The sequence below is a fragment of the Manacus vitellinus genome, unplaced genomic scaffold, assembly GCF_001715985.3.
Source record: "Manacus vitellinus isolate BGI_N305 unplaced genomic scaffold, ASM171598v3 ctg7180002436335_pilon, whole genome shotgun sequence".
Taxonomy (NCBI): domain Eukaryota; kingdom Metazoa; phylum Chordata; class Aves; order Passeriformes; family Pipridae; genus Manacus; species Manacus vitellinus.
In genome coordinates this window covers 1-4,881 of record NW_021938715.1, presented here as the reverse complement: position 1 = coordinate 4,881, position 4,881 = coordinate 1, and the positions used below count along the sequence as shown (strand labels likewise).

Below are 4,881 nucleotides of genomic sequence, written 5' to 3'. Positions count from 1 at the left end.
TTTTTGGTGGGTTTGTTTTTTTTTTTTTCCTCCCCCCCGCTCGGGTCCCCGGCGCTCCTCGGGAAGGAAGTGTTTTGCTGGAGGATGATGACAGAGGTCAGGCTTCACTAATGGGCCAGTGGAGAGCGGTGGAGGCGAGGCAGAGACCAAGGCACACACACATTAATACACTTGAACCATCACCAATCAGCATAGGTGTGCTCTGCCTCTCTCTCTCTCTCTCCCCCACTTCACTCACACACTCTTTTATCTCTCGCTCTCCAGTCACTGACAGCCCATTTTATTGTCAATCTCTGTCTCCTTCCCAGGAATTCAAGATCACACAACCAGCAGCTTCAGTGGAGAAAAACTATTTTGCTGGCAACTCTTTTTAAAGCACCATCATTTTAAATCAGTGCGCTCTTAAACTATTGACAGGAGCTTTGACAACAAGACAGGATGCCTCATAAAGGTGAGTGCTCATTTATTCTCCCAACTTCTCCCTCCTCGCATTTTAATATTTAGGCAGGGCTCTCTCTCTCACCCCTCCTCTCTCCCTCTCTCTCTCTCTCTCTCTCTCTCTCTCTCATATTCCCATTTGCATTCCGGAGAGCTTCCCAGGGAACTTTCCAGCCCAGGAGCTCACAAACTTTCTGCCTTTCACATGAGCCCGTGTCCTCTGGAAAAGCTAAAGCATCTGACTCGGAAACCAATGCCAACACCAGCAGCAGTAATTCCCACGCAGCGTTTGCTGGTCAGGGAGAGCACAAGCGCTGGTGTCTGTGGTGCCGATGCTGCCGGTACCCAGCTCGTAGGGGCGGTGGGACCCGAGAAAGGCTCCGGCCCCACGCCACGCCGAGTGGGAGGGAGAGAGGGAGGGAAGCGGCGCCTCGTTGCCCCGGGGGCGGCCCCGTCCCCGACTTCTGCTTTGTGTTCTGCGGTCTCGGTTAGGGAAGGCTCACCCCTGATGGTGGGGGAGAAACACAGAGGGAGCGGCCGGGAGAGTTGCCTGTGGGAAAAAAAAAAAAAAAATAAAAATAACCCACATCCTAGGCCAAGTCAGCTCCCAGGCGCGGTACAGGCGGGGAGCTGAGCGGAGCTGAAGGGCTGTCAGCTTTAATCAGCCACCCGGGGATCTTCCCAACTTGTCCCTAGTGCCGGCAACTTTCCCAGCTCCGGCGCGGGAGAAGCGCCGGGGGCGCGGAGCAGCCCGCACCGTGCGTGGAGGGCCCCGCCGGATGCCCCGCACCGCCCCGTCCTGCCGCGGCACCGGGGCTCGCGTGCTGCCGGCGGGGGAATTTTTTTACTCTTTTGAAATCGACACGCTTTTTTTTTTTTTTAATTTAAAAAACCTTGATATATCGTATTTCTACAAAAGCCTCTTTGGCCCACCTCTGCGATCCCCAACTACAGCAAAGCTTTCTTTTTTTTTTTTTTTTAATTTTTAAGAAGTTGCAAACTCTTGTCCATGCAAGGAAAAAAAAAATATACATTTGCTCTAGCGAAGCACAACAATAAACTTGATTCCTTTTCCCCTCGCAAGTGCAATTGCAAAAAAAAAAAAAAACAACCTGGGTTTGAATTTAACCTTGTAACGCTTTGCACGGAAGGGTTACATGGGCATGCAGAGCAGGAATCATTTCTGAAAAGTTTAAAAACAAACTTTCTCGAATGATTCAATGTACCTGGCAGAGGCTGTTTCGGAAAACCACAACAACGTATTAGAGAAGAAAAGTGACAGCATCTTCTCCATTTTAGGGGCATAAAATAATAAAAGTGGCCCTTGACAATAAATGTTTATAGCTGCTGACCTTCACCAACGCCTCATCGCAAACCGATTCGTTTTTATCCTTTTCTCATTTGCCCCGGGAACGCGAAACTTTTTCCTAAAGGTTTCATTACGGTTTCACCGGGAGAGGGGGAAAAAAATTGCTCTCCTCCATGAGACAGTATGACGATTTCGAGATTAAAAACCGAGTGGCAGATTAGGCCCGGCCTATTAGGACGCGGCAAATTGCATCCCAGTTCTCGGAGGGAGCCGGCCGCGTCCCACGGGCCCGGCGAGGGTCCGGGGGTTCCTACGGGGCAGCAGCGAATGCGGGGCACGGCAGGAGGAGGCGATTTCGCGTTGGTGCTGCGGGGCCGCCAGGCCTGGCCGGGGCCGCCGGGCCGGGCTGGAGGCGGTGGCGAGCTGCTGAAGCAGACGACGCAGCTCCTTGTCCACGCCTCCTCTTCTCTTGCTGAAGATCTTGGCTACCTCGCCTCTTTGCAAACCGCTTTCAAGGCTCTGTTTGGGTTTGTTTTGTTTCGTGGTCTTCTTTTTTTTTTTTTCTTTTTTTCTTTTTTTTTTTTTTATTTTTTTTATTCCCCCCCCCCTCCATTTCTTTTAAACCCACTCAGTGTCATTTCTGAGGTCCGTGCGGGCAGAGCTGAGGGCTGGAAGTTTCCTGGTGCCTTTCTGGACGGTTTCTTTAACCCCGTAGGCCCCACGCTTATGATTTGTGCATGAAATACGGGAGGAAATTGTGTCTGGAGAAGTGGGTTTCCCGTTCGGTGTGTGTCTATGCAGACGTGTTTGGTGTATTAAAGGGATGACTTCACGTTCAGTTCAGCTGAAGGAGATATCACCACGTCTCCATTGAAGTACAGTGTAGCTTGCTCTGCTGCTAATCAGGTAGCTCTCCAAAGAGCAGTAAATATTTACCAGTTAAAGTCTTCATGCTGCGAGAAAGTACTTGTTTGATGTTTATTTTTATGGATTTAAGATTGCTAAAAGCTACTTAATAAATTATACCATGGCTAGTCCTGAATGGGGAAACGTGCCTCTTTGAATTCTCCATCATATGCAGGAAGAGTAAAATTAATATTCATTATAGGCGCAAAAGAAAGAGAATGAGTATTTTTAGGCGAAAAAAAAAGGAGAGAAAATGAAGGCTGCGACTATTTCATTATTTTACCTCCTTTTTTTTTAGCAACCCCCTTGAATGGGCTCTTTATTGTAATTGTCCCTCCCCAATTGAGCACCCCACTGAGCTGTTGTATCTTTTTACAACCCCTAACAACTCGCACCAGTAACACAATTACCGCCAGATATTTATAACGAGAAATTACTTTTCCATTTTCACCCGCGACGATTTCAAATAAATACATGGGGACGCATAAATAAATAAATAAGTGGGCCGGGGGGTGGCGGGGGGGGGAGAGAGGGAAGGAGGGAGGGAGGGAGGGGCGAGAGGAGGAGAGAGGGAGCAGTGAAGGAAGGAGGGAGCGAGCGAGCGAGAGAGGGGGGTGGGGGGGGGGGAAGGCGCTGGGGACTGTCCAGGCGCTGGGTCAAGGCAGGCACTAATGAAGGGAGAAGGGGCTTGTTTCTCTGCTCTTTGTAAGTTGGAGGGTTGTTGGTCCGTTGAGTTGGGAAGCTGCGCGGCCGGTTAAGGAGCCTGGGTTTCTGCACTCGGGGTTTGGGTAGAGGAGCAGAATGGAGGCCATTGTTCGCTTTCTGTAGGCTTTGTTTAACAGTTCTCACCCCCTCCTGTTCTTACTTTTTAAAGCAGTGAGGCGAGGTAGACAGCGTGTGTCACAGTACAGTGAAAAAGGGGAAGATCTAAAGACCAAAAAAGAAGTTAATCACAAGACGGGGAGTTTGGGGTAGAAAAAGTTGCCAGTGCCGCGGGGAAAGGGGGAGGGTGGGGGGAAAAATAACTCGAGGAAAATACCCGGAGGTAAAATGGATCCCCGCTCCCAGCACGCAGGGCAGCCGCGGAGGGCTCCCCCCGCACCTCCCGGGCCCCGCCGCCGCTGCCCGCGCAGCCCCGCGCAGCGCCGCCCGAACCCGCCCTGCGCTCCCCCGGCCCGCGCCCCGCCGCCCCGCACACCTTCCCGGCGCCGCTCCACACTTTTTTAATGTACTTCTTCTGCTTTGTCCTAGAGGGAAGACTTTAACTAGTGACACGCAGATGTGCGAGTCCCTAAATTGTATGAGAGGACAGTCCACCCTGCTTTCAGGCAAGTTTAAAAACATGACTTCGGACTCTCTTTGTGATTGTTGTCGCTCCACTTAATACACCACCTCAGCGAAGGGCACTAACGACGAGGCAATACGCCACCTGCATGCAATTAAAACGAGAAACCACTTGGCGGGCTGCTTCTCTTAATTTTTTTCCCCCGCGTGTTAGGGATACATATGTACAGTTTTGCCTTGAGATGTTAAAACCCCCCAAATCCTTAAACTAACCGGGGGAAGATGCCTAAGGATAACAAAATCAGCCTGTGAGATATTAGCCTCTCTGCAGCTTAACTGTGTGCACTACCTCGCCTGATTAACGCCTATTTTATCACTGATAGACTGCTATAGGCGACCCCCGTGGGATACTGCTCTATCAGCCCAACATGCAGAACAGTAAGTGACTCCGCGCCCCTTCGCGGCCGCGGAGGGCAGGCGGGGCGGCCGCGGGCGCGCAGGAGCGGGCCGGCAACCGAGGCGGAAGGGCTCGCTCGGGCCGGGGAGGGAGAGGCGGCTCCGCGGAGCTGGACCCTGCGCGGCTTTGCCCGGGAGCCGCCGCCCGCCGTCGGGCGCGGGTACAGCCGTGGGCGGCGGGAGGGGGCCGGGAGCGCTTGTCACGGCTCCCGGGCCACGGGGACTGCCCCGGCTCGTGGCCCAGGACCTGGCTGTGTCCCTGTCTGGTTTGCGGTGGGAGTTGGGCAGGAAAAAGCCACTCCGTGTTAGGTGCAGTTCCTCGTCACCTTCTGAGTTTATTTGCTTCCCGATTCTGATGTCTTTGTGGATTATTAGTTTTCTGGGGGACGTTTTATCTGTTGTTGTTGTTGTCGCTGCTGTTGTTAAGACCTCGTCGAGAGGCCTGAGCGTTTCTCAGAGAGGAAAGCGCTGGCATCAGGCAGGAGCGC

At 52.4% G+C, this 4,881-nt stretch overlaps 1 long non-coding RNA gene across 1 annotated transcript; it reads left to right on the top strand.

The window, feature by feature from the left end:
- The first annotated feature begins 85 nt into the window (after positions 1–85).
- LOC108643107 lies at positions 86–3,993 on the top strand. Its single transcript, XR_001922820.1, has 3 exons — positions 86–195; positions 309–451; positions 3,905–3,993. It is a non-coding gene; the product is annotated as an uncharacterized LOC108643107 (long non-coding RNA).
- Positions 3,994–4,881: the final 888 nt, after the last annotated feature.